The following is a 5,576-nucleotide window of genomic DNA, read 5'->3' as shown; positions in this document are numbered from 1 at the left end:
AATGTACGAAAACTGCACTGTCGACAAAAAGTACGTTTCTCTGCTGGCTGGGAGGTTGTATATCTATTTAATTAGCAAAGTGTAAGTTCGTCAAACGAAAAATCTTTGGTGTTAAAACTGTTCAGCAACTTAGAAAATATAAGTGGCGAATACAGAACCAAAGAAAAAACTTTATCTCCAAAGTGAAGAAAAAGTGCTGATTGAAGAAAATTGGAATTATTGGTATATTTTCTTCCAAAGCAATACGCAGTTACTCCAACTGAAAGTTCTGCTAGTTTTCCTGTCTCCAACATGAAAAACGCAGACCTAGAGGCATTGAATGCCGTAGAGAAAGAGTTGAATCGTGTAATATCTATGTTTCAAGATATACGGGAAAATGCTGCCGCAGAAATAGCGGATGTAGCTACGTTATTGGAAGAGCAAGAGATGACTGGCACAATAAATACCAGTACACAAGTGGATGCGCCTTCCGATGTAGATGATCCAATGGCTGATGAAGCCGAAATGCAGGTCGAAATGGAACCGGCAAAACCACGACTCAACGAGTGCCAAGTGAAGCACGTACTGAACACATTGCACAAGGCCAACGAAAAATCGCAACGGCTTTCGGCGGAAAATCGTGATTTGCACGGATCAGTGTCAAAAGTGGGCAAAGCAATCGATCGCAATTTTGTTTCCGATTTCACGGCTACAACGCGCGTCGATGCACTACAAGATGAAGACAACTTGATGTTGCTAAACAAAGTAATGGCAAAGCATTATTGTCGCCAGGGTATGGACGGCCACGGGTAGGACACGTCTACTAATTAAGGAGTCTGGCATGCCCGAAGAAATGGCGCAAGAAGTTTTCGACTCTGAAAGCAGCTTCGCTGAAATCTATCGCATTTAGAAGGGTATACAGCATCAAGAATTGGGGCGAGCACTAGAGTGGGCAACACGCTATTCCAACTCTTGGATTCAAACTACATCGCTTAGCATTTTTGCAAATCATGTCGCGTGGTATAGGCGCACAAGCAGAGGCGATCGCTTACGCCAGCAAAAATTTTAACAAGTTTATCGGTCGCTTCGAACATGAAATACCAAATTTGATGGGATGCTTCATTTATTTGCCCATGGGCGTAGATACTTCGCCGTATAAGCATTTGATATCACCACAAGTGTGGATGGAGGCATCATATGTATTTATGAAAGACGCCTGCCATACATTGGGTATTAGCAAAAAATTCAGCATTATCTGTGGCTATTAACGCTGGATACACAGCTCTGCCAGCGTTGCTCAATATTGAGCAGGTTATGCAGTCACGTCAGGTGTTAAGCATTTGGAATGCGCGTGATGAGTTGCCAATAGAGATTGATCTTGATCCAGAGTATCGTTATCACTCGATTTTCGCTTGTCCCATTTTACACCAGCGCCCGAGGACAGATGTAGTCGTATGTATTTTTACCTGGAAAGGAAAATTTATATTAATTGGAATTCATATTAACTAAAATTTTTTACACTTTTTTACCTGGTTGCGTGCGTAGAACCTCGTGCATTAAGAAAATTCCAATGGTGTGAATGAATTCTTTTCATTGATATGTGTCAATACCAGGGTTCGGACTACTCAAAGTGTTCAGGAGAAATCACTCAAACAACGGGAGTAAAAACAGATTTTCGTAGTAGAGCTTCATCTTTTTTACGCAGTCATGATGGCGCAAAAAGTGGAGTATTTCATAAGAGGATCTAGTAACAATCTTTTACGTAAACCGAAAGTAGATAATTGAAATTTTGTTTCAGTTTGTACTTGAAGTCAGAATAGCTAAACAAGTTCATTTACGTTATATTGTCTAACTTCATTAAAATCCTCATCATCCGAACTTAGTCTTTTGACTCAAATTAGAATTTTATTTCTGGAGTAAAATGCTAACGAAACTGACTAAAGTAGCAAATCTACATACTTTTTTTCAAACCGTACTAAACCCAATTGTCAACCGAGTTGAGTCTGAGTACTGGTGTTAAACGTTCGCATGTATATACACGTTCCACATTGGAAAAAACAGCTGTTGGATATACCATCGCACCATTAGTCATTCATTGTCCCATCGTCAGCTTGCTTTCATAAAATAATCCTCATCCACAAAACAAAATGCATTGCCATGTTGAGACATTAATGCATTATATATTTCACATATTTTAAGGAAAAAGTCAAAAGGAAAATGTGATATTTTATTGTCACATTTCACATGCCAGCTTAAATTAATCAATTCTGCTGCATCCGTGCTACCCTGCATGTGTGGCCGGAAATTACATCCAGTGACGCTAAAACTGTCTCTCTTTTTGCTGGCAGGGAAGTTGTATGGTGTCGAGAAGAACAAATCTTCTACAATCGTCGATTAATAATCTACATGGTTTCAATAAATCAATTTAATTACTATTCGATTAATATCACTAAAGAGAGTAGATTTTTAATTTTTTTAAATTGGCAATTTTTTAATCTAATAAATGCAAATTTGCTGTTTTGAAGTATAAATAAAACTCACCTCTGCCCATGCATTCCTGCTCAATGGAATGTATGGCATTTGTACGATCCACTTTTCATTTTTTTGTGGGACGCAAGCTTGCCTTATACATAATTTACACGAGTCAGTTTGCGCCGTACGAATGATAAATCCCATTTACACAAACCAAACTGTTCATATGCATTAGCGATATAGTTATGCCCCTAATTTAATTAGTCAAGGTCGATACACTCGCCACCCAACAACCCATATCAAGCGTAAAACTCGAACCAACGTAAAGTATCGACACAATTTCAGAGGAAACGATGTCTCAATTTGTCGCAATGAGGAAAAGCGCCGAACAGCGCGCACATCGCTATCCGCAACCATGTCGCCTATGCGACGCAAATCATCCGATCAGGATTTGCCCTTTATATAGTGCGAAATCGCCAGAGGAAAGATTGCGTGAGGCCTTACTAGGACGCTACTACGCTAATTGCCTCGCGATGATTCATCGAATTAAAATGCTGCATGAGCGAAGGCAGATGTAAACGATGTGGCGAAAAGCACCACTTGACACTACATTTCGAGGATGAACCCAGCACATCGAAAAAGTCATGGGCCCAACAGGTGGAGGAGGAAGAAGAAAATTCCGATGGTGTGATCTCGCTACTTGCGTCCGATTCTGGAACGAAAACGCGACCTTTCCGTCCAGATACCGAAAAAGGTGCACTTTCAGGCGATGCAGCGGAGACTCGGCCTCTCCGCGCATTCGCAGAATGGGGATCGGAAACTAGGCCTTTCCGACCCCTGTCGCAGCACGAGCGGAACCGGTTACGTGGAGCGGAAACCAGGCCTTTCCGCCTGCGTAATCTCAAACGCAAGTCTTCTCGACGCACTCAAAGGAAGGTAGACTGGCGACTCAGCCTCACCAGCTGTCGAAACGACGTGCGTTCCGAAACGGAATCTTGGGTCACCATACTATAGCTGCGCCAATACTGCAACCAATGATCGCTATCGCTCCGACTGCAGTCGTTAAAGTAGAGGCTGGAGGGTGCCTACATTTGATCCGCGCCCTTATCGACGTATGTTCCCCTCGAACTATAATATCACTTGACTAAGCCCGAGAGCTGCGTCTGGACGAGACGTGCGTTAGCGGAGAAAGAGGCTGTCCGTTATGCCTACGGGGGAAAATATGGGCAAAACAAACGGGTAGCAACTCACGCTATTGCGCTACCCAATTTTAGCAGGATAAGCCCATCTAACAGCGCGGATGCCTCAGTGGCTGAACCGTACGCCCATATACGCTTGGCGGACCCTCGCTTTTATGCGTCCGCACCGATACGCGTAATCCTGGGAACCGACGTTTACGCAGATATTTTATTACCTGGTACACTGCCCACAATATTTGGACCACTGCTCGCTCAAAGCACCATATTTGGTTGGGTGCTGTCCGGGGTCTATAGAGCGTAATTTTATTTTTTGTTTACATACATACATTATATCTAAATTATCATACCCAAAAATGAAAAAAATAAAGAATTTAAATAAAGTGCATTTGAAAAAGTAACTACGTACATTTCCTTAATTACCACTTATATTTACATCTGCAGTAGCACTTCATAGAGGAAGGACGAGCTCTACCTTAATGAAGGCCGACGCTGCTGCCCAATTTTGTCATTAATGTCAAGACTTAGAACACATTTGTTTGTAAAAACCATGTTCGCTTGGTAGCTGAAACGCGGCCGATATTTAGATGTTGCTTACCGCAAGGGGGCCGGGATGTTTAGGCACCACCCTAATGTGTCATTCACATATGCGTACATTTATGCATGCACACTTGTACACATGTATATATATTATAAATTCGCGCCGTTAGTTTAAGTTTCCCGCCGGATAAAGTATCTTTCGTTGAATTTCCCCTCAATTCTTTGTCCGGCGGTTCGAACGAAAATGTTGTTGATAATTTATTAAAGAAATTGAAACGAAGATGTAATTGTGTTTTGTTTGGCGACGTTCTTCTGAATCTAAGTAGTCATATGGAAAAATACCTTTACGTTTCATTAAAACAAAGTGATGATCGTTAGGAAAAAAAATCTTTGTTATTTCTAAATCATTATTATTTTAATTCTTAGCTAAACTGTCTAAACTAGAAGGCATGAATCGAAATGAATCTAAAAACCGAAGTTCCATGATATCTTTATCATTAACATATTTTCTCTTTGATATCGAAATATACAATTCTTTGTTTAAGGGAATAATATGTATATCCCCCTTAACAGATGACAACTCTTTAATAAATAGATGACAGTCATATTTCGATAAATTATGAAAAAATATTGGAATAAAATTTGCTATCTAATATTCCAAATTACATTTATTATGTGCTGGACCTCGATATTCACCAGTTAAGTGACAATGGTCTGCTACCCTATCATTTAATAAAAGTTCAATTCCACAAATATGACAAACTATATCCTCTTTTTGACGTCTAAGTTGGTTGGTAGTTAATGGATATATTCTAACTGTTTTACTTAAATATAGGTAGTAAATATCTAAAACATCATCGAAAATACTTATAAAAAAATGTTTTGGAGCATCAACACCGCTATATATTTTAAAACGATTCAATTGGTAATTATATGAACACTTAATAAAATAACAATAGGCATAAGGAATATGTTCTTGTACACATTGAGTCCTAGTAGAATTTTGAATATCTATTGGGTTTAGAATACATTCGAAATCTGCATATATAGTAAATGGTACATCTATTTGTTTTTTAAAATTTTGAAATTTTAATATTCTTTTTTCAGGTTTAGGCATACGTCTTACAATTTTTCTACAATGCATTTTACAAATATATAATTTTTGCTTAGCTCTTGTAAGTTGGGAACTAAGTAATCTACTTAAATTTTTTATCCAAACATAATGGCTTTCATTCAAATCATCACTGTATAAAGAAATAAGATTAACGTGATGCGATTCTTATGTTAAATAATAGGGGCCTACTAACAAATTGTTTTCTATACCAAACACATTTACACTAATATCTGGATTATTTGATTCAAATATTTCAATATCTTTTATTTGTAATG

At 38.9% G+C, this 5,576-nt stretch overlaps 1 pseudogene; it reads left to right on the top strand.

Annotated features, from left to right (window-relative positions):
- The first annotated feature begins 291 nt into the window (after positions 1-291).
- LOC108367122 (protein RMD5 homolog A-like) lies at positions 292-5,300 on the top strand (annotated as a pseudogene).
- Positions 5,301-5,576: the final 276 nt, after the last annotated feature.

Source organism: Rhagoletis zephyria, unplaced genomic scaffold (genome assembly GCF_001687245.7).
Source record: "Rhagoletis zephyria isolate East Lansing unplaced genomic scaffold, Rhagoletis_zephyria_1.1 Rzeph_scaffold_02548, whole genome shotgun sequence".
Lineage (NCBI taxonomy): Eukaryota > Metazoa > Arthropoda > Insecta > Diptera > Tephritidae > Rhagoletis > Rhagoletis zephyria.
This window is presented reverse-complemented; position numbering and strand designations above follow the sequence as displayed.